The following is a 12,854-nucleotide window of genomic DNA, read 5'->3' on the forward strand; positions in this document are numbered from 1 at the left end:
TTTCATGTGGTGCAGTTGCCTTTGGAAGCAGGGAACTGCCCCTTGTCACTCTGCAGTCATAGAATTCACCTTGGGTCATGATGTGAAGTCAGGGAAGGAGAGTGATGCTGCCACGTTAGAAACATGCCTCCAGCAGCAGGAGTTAAGTGGCAATGGGCAATAGCAAAGTGAGGAGCTTGGGGTGGATCTCAAAGTCTAGCAATTAAGACACCGGTTAAAACACTCACATCCCGTATCTGAGTGCCTGGGTTCAAGGCCGGGCTCTGGCTCCTGACTCCAGCTTCCTGCTGGTGCAGATCCCAGGACGCTGCTGCCACCTCTGTGGGAAACCCAGATGGAGTTCCTGGATCCCACCTTCAGCTTGGTCCAGCTCACACTGTTGTAGCTGTTTGAGAGAGTAAACTAGCCATTGGGAATCTTTGTCTTTCATTCTGTGTGTGTGTGTTTCATAAGTAAATAGTTTTTTTTTTTTTGTTAAAGATTTATTTATCTTTTATTACAAAGTCAGATATACAGAGAGGAGAAGAGACAGAGAGGAAGATCTTCCATCTGATGATTCACTTCCCAATTGGCTGCAACGGCAGGTGCTGTGCCGATCTGGAGCTGGGAACTAGGAACCTCTTCCGGGCCTCCCACGTGGGTGCAGGGTCCCAAAGCTTTGGGCCATCCTTGACTGCTTTCCCAGGCCACAAGCAGGGAGCTGGATGGGAAGTGGAGCTGCTGGGATTAGAACCGGTGCCCATATGGGATCCCGGCGCAATCAAGGTGAGGACTTTAGCCGCTAGGTCACGGCACCTGGTCCATAAGTAAATAATTAAAAAAAAAAAGTGTTGAGCAGGGCCAGGGGTTAAACTCCACCTATGGAGTACCAGTTCAAGTCCCAGACATTCTGCTTTCTGTCCAGCTCCCTGCTAATGGCCTGGAAATAAGAGGAGAAGGTACCCCCAAGTGTCTGGGCCCCTGCCATCCATGTGGGACACGCAGATGAAGTTCCTGACTTCATCCTGGCTCAGCGTTCGCTGTTGTGGACATTTGTGGAATAAATTGGCAGATGGGAGATCTCTGTATCTTCCTCTCATTGTAACTCCAATTTTCAAATAAATAAATAAATATGTTTAAAAAGATCATATGTGGGGGCCTGGCACAGTGGCTCAGTAGTGAAATCGTCACCTTGTACATACTGAGATCCCATATGAGCACCAGTTCGTGCCCTAGCTGCTCCAGTTCCCATCCAGCTCCCTGCTTGTGGCCTGGCAAAGCAGCAGAGGATGGCCCAAAGCCTTGGGACCCTGTACCCGCGTGGGTCCCTGGCTCCTGGCTTTGGATTAGCTCAGCTCTGGCCATTGCACAACACCCACTTGGGGAATAAACCAACAGACAGGAGATATTTCTGCATCCCCTTCTCTCTGTAGATCTGCCCTTCCAATAAAAATAAATAAATCTTAAAAAAAAAAAAATCATATGAGGGGACCCGGCGGCATGGCCTAGTGGCTGAAGTCCTCACCTTGAACGCGCCAGGATCCCATGTAGGCACCAGTTCTAATCCCGGCAGCTCCACTTCCCATCCAGCTCCCTGCTTGCGGCCTAAGAAAGCAGTCGAGGACATCCCAATGCTTTGGGACCCTGCACCTGTTTGGGAGACCTGGGGGAAGTTCCTGGCTCCGGATCGGCACAGCACTGACCGTTGTGCTCACTTGGGGAGTGACTCATTGGACGGAAGCTCTTCCTCTCTTTCTCTCCTCCTCTCTGTATATCTGATTTTGTAATAAAAATAAATAAATCTTTCAAATAAAAAAGCAAACAATGCTTTTAAAAAATCATATGAAGAAGTACTAAAATTGATGTGGCTGAGATACAGGAAAAAATGGTAGAGAAGTGGGATAGTTAGCATAAACATTGTTGTTTTTGAGAAATTTGGTGGCTCTTAAAAAAGAGTATTATTATTTGCAAGGCAGAGTTACAGAAACTGGATGAGGCTAAAAAGCCCGAGAGATTCTAGAACTCTATCCAGGTCTTCCATGTGGGTGCAGGGGCCCAAGCACTTGGGCCATCCTCTGCTGTTTCCACAGGCACATAACCAGAAAGTTGGCTTGAAAGCAAAGCAGCTGGCGGTTAACCAGCACCCAGATATGTGATGACAGCGTTGTATGCTAAGGCTTAATCCACTGCACAACACTTGGCCAACTTTTAAGAAATTCTTAAACTGTGACTCTTTTAATTCCAGCTAGATACTAAATGCTTTCTCCCTGTGATTTGTGGCTGGCTTTTCAGAGGAAGGCTTTGCACATCATGTAAGCCTTGTGTCCCACAAAAGCCCTGTGCACTGCAGTGCTGCTTCTGTGCAGCCATGCCTCCTGCAATGCCAGTTAAGGCTGGGAGTGCCAAGGCAGGAGGCACAGAGATGCTGGGAGTTGGAAGGTCACTCTGGCTCTAGGGTTAGCATGCGTTTCACCATTCTGTCTTCTGCCTGAGCACCTGCCGGGTGCTGGCAGCTGGTAGGACCATGCACCACTCCTAGCTCCTCCTGGTGCCTGTTGCCTCCTACCATGGCTACATCACTGTTCACTGGGGAGTCTGGCTAGCCTCTTTGCAGCCTGCCACTTCCTCTAGTGCTGCTTCATCAGGCTGAGCAGACGTTGGTTGCAGCTACTGTAAGGCCTGAATCAAACTATCAAATCCCAGAGAGATCACATCTGGGTCTGGCGCAATGGCTCAACTAGTTAATCTTCCACTTCCAAGTGCCAGCATCCCATAGAGGCGCTAGTTCATGTCCCAGCTGCTCCATTCCCATCCAACTCCATGCTTGTGGCCTGGGAAAACAGTGGAGGATGGGACCCTGCATCCATGTAGGAAATCCAGAAGAAGCTCTTGGCTCCTGGCTTCAGACTGGCTCAACCCCAACCGCTGGAGCCATTTGAGGAGTGAAGCAGTGGATGAAAGAGCTCTCTGTCTTTCCTTCTCTCTGCAAACTGTCTTTCCAATGAGCATAAATAGAGAGATCATTTTCAAGGGGCTGTGGGCGTGGCCTTCTCTGCCATCCTTGGAGACACTTGCCAACCCTCATGCGATCACAGTTTCGCGGATATTCCAAAGAACAGCAGATGTGGATCTGGGGTAGCGCAAGCTTCCCGTTTCTTGCCACATTCCCCAGGTCTCTCTCCCGGGTCACTATTTTCTCGTCGATTTTCCCCTAGCTTCCTGTGCTCTTCTTGCTTGATTTTTTCCCCCCTGATTGTAAATATAGTACACGCCTGTTGCTGAAATTTCAATGAGCAGAAGCACCTAAAATGGAAAGTTCCTGTTTCATGAGAATTTCTCCCGGGTAGTCCTCCATACCCTATAGCTCATATCATTGACTTAACTGTTCTATTAAAATAGTAGATTTTTAATTAAATATGAACAACATGGATCTATTCTTGTAAGAATTCACCTGTTTCAAACCCCAAATTTACTTGGTTTTCGCAATTTCCTCTCCCATGTTACTCTTGGTGTTAGCTTGGCGGGCATCCCAGTTAGATATTTATAGACACTGCGGATCCACCTGCTGAAAGAAACGCACGATGCTGCTTTGTGTATGGTTGTGAATGTTTTTGTATGAATCAAAGTAAAACTCATGTGACATCAAATTGACCATTTAAAAAAAAAAGACTTATTTTACTTGAACGCCAGCACCGTGTCTGAGCTGCTGCCTACCAACTTGTTTCGGCTTCTTGGCCTCCTGCGTGTCAGTTCCACTTGCCCGTGTCTTTGTTCACTTTATAATTTTTGCTGAAAGCTGTATGTCTCATGTAGTATTGTGTGGCAGATGCGCACATCACATCATCCCCTTCCCCGGACACAATGGGTGTGCCGAGTCACCGTTGCTGTTTGTTTTCTGAACTCTGACTGTAAATTGTATCCTCAGTTGTGTGTGGTTCTGGAGCCCTGTTCTGTTGGCTTTGTGGCCAGCTAAGCTCCTGGAACAAATCCCGACCCAAACAAACCAAAAACTCCCAAGCACCGGGTGGGCGCAGAAGGAGCTGTGTGAATACGGGGACATCTTCACCTCTCTGACCACATTTGTCAGTGACACTTGTCAACAATACAGTTTACAGCTTGGTAATGGCTTTCACTTTCTTTGTTTCTTTTTTTCTAATAATGATGTTTTTTTCAACTTCATAATTTATTATTTTTGAGACAACATGCTTAACACATTCTGAATTTATGCTGCAAATGCTTCATACTCTACTAAATGAAGAACTCAGCAGACACAAAGTTGTAAGACCATAGTTTAGCAGGACATAAGCCGAGGCTATAAACAATGATCAAATGAAAAATACACAAAGTTTATTCACATATAGTCAGTTTTAAAGTAGTCACAAATTCTTGGGCCCGGTGCGGTGGCGCAGTGGTTAAGGTCCTAGCCTTGCACACCCGGGATCCCATATGGGTGCCGGTTCTATCCTGGCAGCCCCGCTTCCCTTCCAGCTCCCTGCCTGTGGCCCGGGAAAGCAGTTGAGGACGGCCCAAAGCTTTGGGATCCTGCACCCGCGTGGGAGACCCGGAAGAGGCTCCTGGCTTCGGATTGGCATAGCATCGGCCGTTGCGCTCACTTGGGGAGTGAATCATCGGATGGAAGATCTTCCTCTCTGTCTCTCCTCTCTGTATATCCGCCTTTCCAATAAAAAAATAATAAAAATAAATCTTTAAAAAAAAAGTAGTCACAATTTCTTTTATTATATACATATATTTTTTAGGATTTATTTATTTTTATTTGAAAGGTAGAGTTACAGAGAGAAGGAAAGACAGAGAGATCTTCCATTCATTGGTTTACTCCCCACATGACCTCATTGGCTGCAACTGGGTCCATCTGAAGCCAGGAACGAGGAGCTTCTTCTTGGTCTCCCATGTAGGTGCAGAGGCCCAAGCACTTGGGCCATCTTTTGCTGTTTTCAGAGCGCATTAGCAGAGAGTTGGGTTGGAAGTGGAGCAGCCAGGATTCGAACCATCAGTCACTTGTGACGCCAAAGAATTAACCTACTATGCCGTGGTATTGGCTTCGTCAGATCCTTAAGGCTATAGTAACATGTAATTCTTAGCAATTTGTCTAACAAAGATCCAAAACAAAGCTTGGTAGAACACTGCAGTAAAACTGATTTCATTTGTTTGTTTCTGGTTTTTGGTGTCGTCCTCCCTTTCTCATGTGCAGAGCCTGAAGGCTGATAAAGTCAGGCCTGGGTGTGGACTTAGAGCTTAGTGACGGTGTCGTCTGAGTAATGGACACATTGAAGGCAGTGAGTGTCCTTACCCACACAAGCAATCGGAAGGCACCTGTTGCGTGCAGCCATGCGTGCCATTGTGCAGGTCAGGACAGACCAACAGGTCACAACCTTCCACGGGAGCCAGAGTGTGACTGTTGCAGACCTGGATAGGGTTATGAGAGATTCATGCTTGTTGAGCTCCAGCTTTTAGATTGGCTTGCACTGGACCAGAGTTATTTATGTGCATGGAGCAGGTTGCTCCCCAGATGGTGCAGAACCACCCCCACCCCCTATACACCCCTTTAACAATGTGAAGACACAGAGACACACACAGACAACATGCGGGTGAGGCGATTACTTAATGCCATCTGGGCTGGCCATCATGTGAGCATTGCATCAGGGCAAGGCTGTGCAGGAACCAGTGTCTATCAGCCACCAAGGCTGACACACTCTCTGAATGACTTGCTATATCACATGGAGGGAATGGCAGCACTCACCCTAGTGAGAATGACAATCCTCTTCCCAAGAGGATGAGAAGGAAAACAGTTTGCCATGGATGGATGCACGTGGCCCAGCTGGGAGTCAAGGATGGGATGCTTTATGAGTTAAAATGTCAGGGAAGGGCCCAAAGATGTGAGGACATGCTTGAAGTTAGGAACTTGAGTCCAGACACTGTTGTCACCCTTGCATTTGGCAGGGGAGCGGGAATAGCAAAAGGAGTGCAGATGTGGAAATAAAATGCAGATGAGTCCCAGGTTCTGTAGGAACAGGCTCTACTCTCATGGATGCATTGGAAAGCTCCAAGATGGATCGTGTTAGCTCTAAGCATGGAGAGACAGAGAGTGATGCAAGCTCCCATGTGTCCCCAGGTTGGGTTAAATCTAAAGCAGGTATGTGAAGAATGAACTCTGCATGGTAACCCAGAGAAACAAAGCTGCATTTAGACACTGAGTGACTTGGCTGTCAGGGACCTGGGTTGGCTTGCTGACAATCAAGCAAAATCAGGAGGGATCAGACTGTCCGCTTCGGGGAGAAGCTTTGGTTTGAAATAACGACAAGCCCAACACCTGCGTCTCCTGTGAAGCATGGCTCTGACGTCAACCACTTTAGGAAAATACTGGGGCTCCAGATCTCTGAAGAGGAGACAATGAGACAGGGGCTGAGTGGTCCTCATCTGTGGTGGGGGAGACCCCGGAGGCTGCACCTGAGGTGGAAGAGGGGGGTGAGGATGGTAATAGGCAGTGTGGTAGGCAAGATCACTGTCCCCATAGTGGTGGAAAAATCCCTGTTCCCATAGAAATCACAGTGGCTCCAGCCCAGGAGGCTACAGGGCTCAGCTCAGCTCCAGGGGAGCTATGTGGCCAGAAGACAGTAAGGTTGTTGACAGCTCTAGTGATGTTGTAGCGGGTGTGCACACACACTGCAGCCAGCCAGGGCTCCCTGGCAGGTGTCATGGAGCCTCCCAGGATGTATTGGATGGCAGGCGGGAGGCTCATGGCAGGCACAGAGAATATTGGCTCAGTACAGTGTCAAGCCAAGAGGCTGTCATGGGGAGATTGAGAGCGGCCCCCTCTGAGTCCCATGGCCAAGTCCTGCGGAGGTCTGTCAGGCTTCAATGGCCTGGGTGTAGAAAGAGTGGTGCTGTCCACGTTGTCTTGGCTGGGACTCTATTGGCGTGCTAGGATCCATTTGGCCAGGGTGTGTGTGGGTACAGTCATCAGGGGTGTGCTCGTCTCTGGTGGGGTGTACGTGAGGGGTGCTTTCCCAGCAGCAACCCGAGATAGGGAGCCTGAGGCTTGGACTAGGGCCACACTGTCTATTCATGATGTGGAGGTCCCGTGCAGGGCGTATGGAGACTGACTAAAGGAATCCCAGAATCGGGTAATTTTGTGGGGTCCTTGGTGGTGCCAAGGCTGGAGTGACATTTTTTCCCCTATTAAGTGAAATGTTTCCAGCTATAGATAGTATAAATCGTAAGTGCACACATGACCTTGAACCAGAAAAAAACTGTGAGCACTTGGCAGTGGAGGGTTTAACTTCAGGCCGCGATGGGGTGGCTCAGAGCCGAACAGCCTGAATAGCTAGTTGGGGTTAAATTTAGACTCTAGAGGGAAGGTGATGTGGGATTATTTGAAGAGTGTTAAACGCTGGTGCCACTGGTTTCATTGAACATGAAGAGCTGTCATTCCCCATCTGTACCCACACATGGTGGCACAAGGGACAGTCCCCTTATAGCAAGCACTTCCAGCAAGGGTTCTTTCTCTATTCTAGGGGAACAGAGGTGTGTTAACGCCTGTCCAACAGTCCTCCATGTGGCCTGCTGAGAGTCTAAGAGAAACCCCAAGTCTCACATGATGTGGCAATGAACCATTGGATGGGTGACCTGTATCTGTCAGACTGGCTGGCTGTCTTGCTCTCTCTCTCCCTCCCTCTCTCTAGGAGATTTATTCATTTCCTTTGGTCTTGAAAGCACATATGGGATTCAAGAAGTCTACCTCTGCCAGGAGCAGCTGCTCATTTTGTAACTGGAGATGTGGATTCTTGAAGATCCAGGAAGAGGATTATTCCAAACTCGAGATCTGGCTTTTTTGCTTTTCTCTTTTTTCAGAGTATGCACAGAGCTGAAATGACTCCTGTTTAGCTTTTAAATGGGAGATTCTGTGAGGTGTATGTGTGTGCAGGCCAAGCAACTGACACCCGGCACCTCCCAGCTTCCATGCATCAGGGATTCAGGAGTGTCTTACCCCTCCACCTCGGGGTCTCTATTGAGGCTATAGTCAATGCATTGGCTGGACGTGGGCTGGTGCTTGGTGTGGCCATGAACATCCCACTTAGGACACCCACATCCCGTATCTGGGTACCTGGGTTCCAGTCTCAGCTGGGTTCCCAATGACAGCACCCTAGGGGACAGCAGGTGACAGTTCAAGCACGTGGGTTCCTGCCACCCATGTGGGAGGCCCAGCCTCGCTCAGCTGTTGCAAGCATTTGGGAAGTGGCTCAGCAGATGGGAGCGCTCTCGCTCCTTCTCACTTTCAAATTAAATTTAAAAAATGAACGTGTAAATAAAACGTTGACTGGACAGCTGACCCTATAGGCCTGACTGGGGCTGGAGGGCCCTGTCCAAGTTCATTCATGTGGCTGGTGGCCAGAGCCTCATTGTCGCTGGTTTCCTTCCGGTTACTTATGCCGGCCTTTTCATTGATCTTCCTGGGTCTGTGAGCTTCTGGTTTTCAGCACCTTTGATCATTTTTCGGCCATATTTTTTTCCAAATCGTTTTTCCCGTCTTGTCCTCACTCTCCCTCTCCTCTGGGACTTCAACTTCATACCTATCAGATCTCTGCGCGTCCCACAGTTCACTGACGACACTTTCTTTCAGTTCTCAATTATTTAAGTTTGTATGTTTCCTACCGGACATCTTCCTAGCTACTGATGGCTGCATTTTCATCTCTAGGAGTTCACTATGGAGCCTTTTTTTTTATATCTTCCATGTCTCTCTATCTTGAACTTTTTGACCATAAGAAACGCAGTGTAGTAACTGTTTTGATGTCCTTGTCTTCTAGCTCTGATGGTTGATTCGGCTTTGATTGATTTTTTTGTTGTTGTTGTTCATGATGCTTTGCATTTTCTGTATGTCTGGTAATTTTTGCTTAGATGTCAGACATTGAGAATTTTACTTTGCTAGATGTTTTTGTATTCATATAAATGTTCCTCCCCTCTCCCTCCCTTGCCCCAGGGTGCAGCTGAGTACCTTGGAAAAAATCTATCCATTTGTTTTACATGTGGGGGTTTGTCTTGGCTTTGCAAGAGGAGGTTGTGTCTTTTACACCTGGCTTCTCTTACTTTACAATACTTTGTGGAAGTACTACCAAATCACCATTTCTTAATTAATAATATTACATCAACAGTAAGTAGCACCATTTACTCATCCATATCCTTACCAATGGACATTCCCTGGTTCATTGTAATTATTTTTTTAAGAAAATATTTATTTCTTTGAAATGCAGATGGACAAAAAGAGAGGAGAGACAGAAAATTCACCCCAAATGGCTGAGACAGCTGGAGTTGGGCCAGGTGGACATGAAGAAGCATCCACATGGGATTTTGGTGCATGCAAGGTGAGGACTTTAGCCACTAGGCTATCGCACCAGGCCCCAAAATAAATAAATCTTAAAAAAAAATCAAAGCAGTATTTATTGGTTTCTTTAAATACAGACTTTCAAATGAATATGAATGCAGTTCTTTTCCCCACAACAGCAGAGGGAGCACGTGGGTTCCTGTTAGACCTGTTGTGTGGCCAGCATACTTGGATCTGCTCCTGGGGACACTTGGCAGTGGAGGACTGGGCTGTGCTTTAGGCCCAACCCCTGAGCCTCCTTCCCATGTTGAGGGCTTTCCTTAGCTCCTGGATTAGAGAGGGCCTGCCTCTAAGTTTGAGCCTAGAAATGCCACTTGCTAGTTCCCCATCTCCCCTACCTGCTTTAGCAGACACATGACAGATTTGTCCAATCAAATGTACCCATTACTGGTTTTCATTCTGGTGCTTGGGGTTCAGAAAACCAGACTAACATGCTAGTCCTGGGATCTTCAGCAAGCGGGCTTCCTGGCTATCTCTTGCCCAATTATGTAGCTTCTTCTTCTTCTTTTTTTAAGATTTATTTCATTTTTATTGGAAAGTCAGATATACAGAGAGGAGGAGAGAGAGAGAGGAAGATCTTCCATCTGATTATTCACTACCCAACCGGCTGCAATGGCCAGAGCTGGGTCGATCCAAAGCCAGGAGCCAGGAGTCCTTCCGAGTCTCCCACGTGGGTGCAAGGTCTCAAGGCTTTGGGCCGTCCTTGATTGCTTTCCCAGGCCATATCAGGCTGCTGGGTGGGAAGTGGAGCAGCTAGGACACGAACCAGCACCCCTATGGGATTCCAGCGCATGCAAAGCAAGGCTTTAAATTGGCTCAGCTGCAGCCATTGTGGCCAATTGGGGAGTGGACCAGCATATAGAAGATCTTTTTGTTTCTCCTTCTCTCTGTAAATCTGACTTCCCAATGAAAATAATAAATCTTTGAAAAAATATAGAAAGCCACATTTATTTGAAAGGCAGACTTATAGTGTGAAAGAGAGAAAAAGATCTTTCATCTACTGATTCATTCCCCAAATGGCTAAAACTGCTGGAGCTGAGCCGCTCTGAAACCAGAGCCAGGAGCTTCTTCTGTTTCTCTCACATGGGTGCAGGGATTTAAGGAATGCTGCTTTCTTAGGCAAATCAGCCTGGATCTGGTTAGCTCCGCCCATATCGGGATATCGGCACTGCCAAAGAAGGCTTAGTCTACTACGCCATGACACCACCGCCCCATGGCTTCTTGGTCCACCTGTTTTCTGAAAAAATAGCGAGCTACCCAACATCGTCTCAGTTCTGCTTATTTTCTGCTGAGCTGCATATGAACCGTTGGTGCTGTTTACAGCTAAGGATACTGGCAGGCATACTTGCACTTGGCGGGGGGGGGGGTTGGGGGGGGGGGGTTGAACTGTATTCCTTCCGACATGATTTGAAAACATCATTGGATTCACTTTGCTCATATTTCCTTACCTAAATCAGATCGGCTGACAGTTTCTCTTCATGCATTGCCCTAATGGAATTTTCATGGCAGGTGGGTACTAACTTTTAGGGGAATATTTCTGTAGGAGAAATCCCCACAGTGGAAGTGTTGGAGCTCGCAGTCTGTGCCTTTGCAGTTTTGATGGACGTTATGAAACTGCAATCCGAAGATATTTTGCTGCTTTACATGCTGATCAGTGGCGCAGAATGTGGCTCCTCGCCGCCCTCCACAGCCCGGAGGACCTGTCATCAAGCCGTTCTTTGATTCTTCGTGTGTGAGTTTCGCATCCTCACACATTCAAATCTCTTTTTCCAGCTGCTTCTTGTCTGTGAACTGTCTCTTCATGTTCTCTGTGAGTTTTTTTTTATGGCGTGTTATTTTAGGTGCTTTTGATAAATAATTATTTTATTTATTTTTAAAAGCAGGGATGAGGAGGAGAAAGGGGGGGGCGGAAGAGACAGACTATCCACTCTTTCATTTTCCAAATGCGTTGAACAGCCAGCTCTGGCCCAAGCCCTAAGTCCAGGAGCCAGGGTCTCCTGCATGTGTGTGTCATGGGCCAGTACCCGCTGCCTCCCATGCGTGTTAGCAGGAAGCTGGATAGAAAGTAGAGGCAGAACTCAACTCCAGGCCCTGGGACATGGCATGCGAGCCTTTCAAATGCTGGTCTAACTGTTCGTCTGCAGTGATCTGATGGCCTGCATTTTAAAATGTTTTCTTTCGGTGCTGATTTTCATGACAGTATGAACTGGAAAATACCTCCTCCAGGAGAGAGCCGTCACTCTGAGTGACAGTCATCTCCCAGCGGCCCCCGCCAAGGATGCAGCGGGGTCCCTGTTATTGCTTAGGAAGTTATATTCCCTAATGCAATTCAGGAGCTGTCCTACTGCAAACCGTTCGGAATGTGACGCAATACTGACAAAAGAATTCCAACCTTCTCTTGAAGATAAGAGATGAATCGAAAAGCTCATTATCATCCTGATGCCTTCGATGTTCGGTTCTCAGGATTTTTTAACAGTGAACTGTTTTCCTCCATGGTAACAAAATCAAAGAAAGGAGGAAACTTCACAACAATCTTTCAGCGTTTCCCGCAGCCTTTTCGTTTCCCTGCTGACTAGCTCCCTCTTGTGGAGAGAAACCGTCAGCGCGGGGCTTGCTGGTGGCAGAACCGGCAGTGCTGGAACTAAACAACGCATTCTGTAAACCCCTTGTTCTGTGCGCAGCAATGCCAACAGCTAGCGCTGCCAGTTCACAGAAAACACACATGTGGCTGACGTGGCCCTCTCATGTGCGGGAGACTTTGGTGCAGATCTGGCTGGGCTTGCCTCATGCTTGGCCTTCACTAACAGCCCCCGGCCATAGCCGGGCTTCCCTTGGGAGAGAAGTTCTGAGTTGACTGTGGCTTGGCAACTACAAGCAGGCTTGGGGGCCAAGGGCTGGAGCTTGTCCATAACCTGGATCTCAGTGGCCTGTGGTTTATTGAAGTGATTTCGAATCGGGCTCTTCTCTCAATACTGATTTATTGAGTATTTATTAGATGTTAAACAGGGACAGGGACCGAGGTCTCCACAGGCGGGATTGGGCACGTGCAGTGTAGTTACACAGAGAGGACAGATGGCGCCAGAGGCTGAAATCAGACTAGAGGGCTTGGGATTTGGGATCTGGAGGAGAAGCAGATTTAGAAATATTTGCACACACATCGTGAAGAGATGTCTCGGGGGTGAGACCAAGGCTGAATATAAAATTCATTGATGTCTCATCTATAATCTACTGAGGGTAATTACATGCAATACTTTAAAATAATTTCATTCATGAAGTCAAATTCCAAAGCGTGGGATTTCCCAGTGTAATTCTCCCCTTGCAAATTCAGAGATCCCATTCGGGCACCGGTTCATGCCCTGGCTGTTCTACTTCCATCCAGCTCCCTACCTATGACCTGGGAACGCAGTGGAGGACGGTCCAAAGCTTTTAAAATGTTTTCCTCTAAAATGTGCAGATTGAATTTGCCAGGAGCTGGTTC

General features: G+C 47.6%; 1 protein-coding gene across 1 annotated transcript in view; it reads left to right on the top strand.

Annotated features, from left to right (window-relative positions):
* The first annotated feature begins 8,761 nt into the window (after positions 1-8,761).
* The window catches only part of LOC121166008 (IQ domain-containing protein F2-like), a 28,795-nt gene continuing 24,702 nt past the window's right edge, over positions 8,762-12,854 (top strand). Inside the window, exon 1 of the mRNA XM_040995032.1 lies at positions 8,762-8,772. The gene's annotated coding sequence lies outside the window, so the exon portion shown is untranslated. The remainder of the gene's footprint in view (positions 8,773-12,854) is intronic.

The sequence above is a fragment of the Ochotona curzoniae genome, unplaced genomic scaffold, assembly GCF_017591425.1.
Source record: "Ochotona curzoniae isolate NIBS_2020 unplaced genomic scaffold, NIBS_Ocur_1.0 contig_908, whole genome shotgun sequence".
NCBI lineage: Eukaryota > Metazoa > Chordata > Mammalia > Lagomorpha > Ochotonidae > Ochotona > Ochotona curzoniae.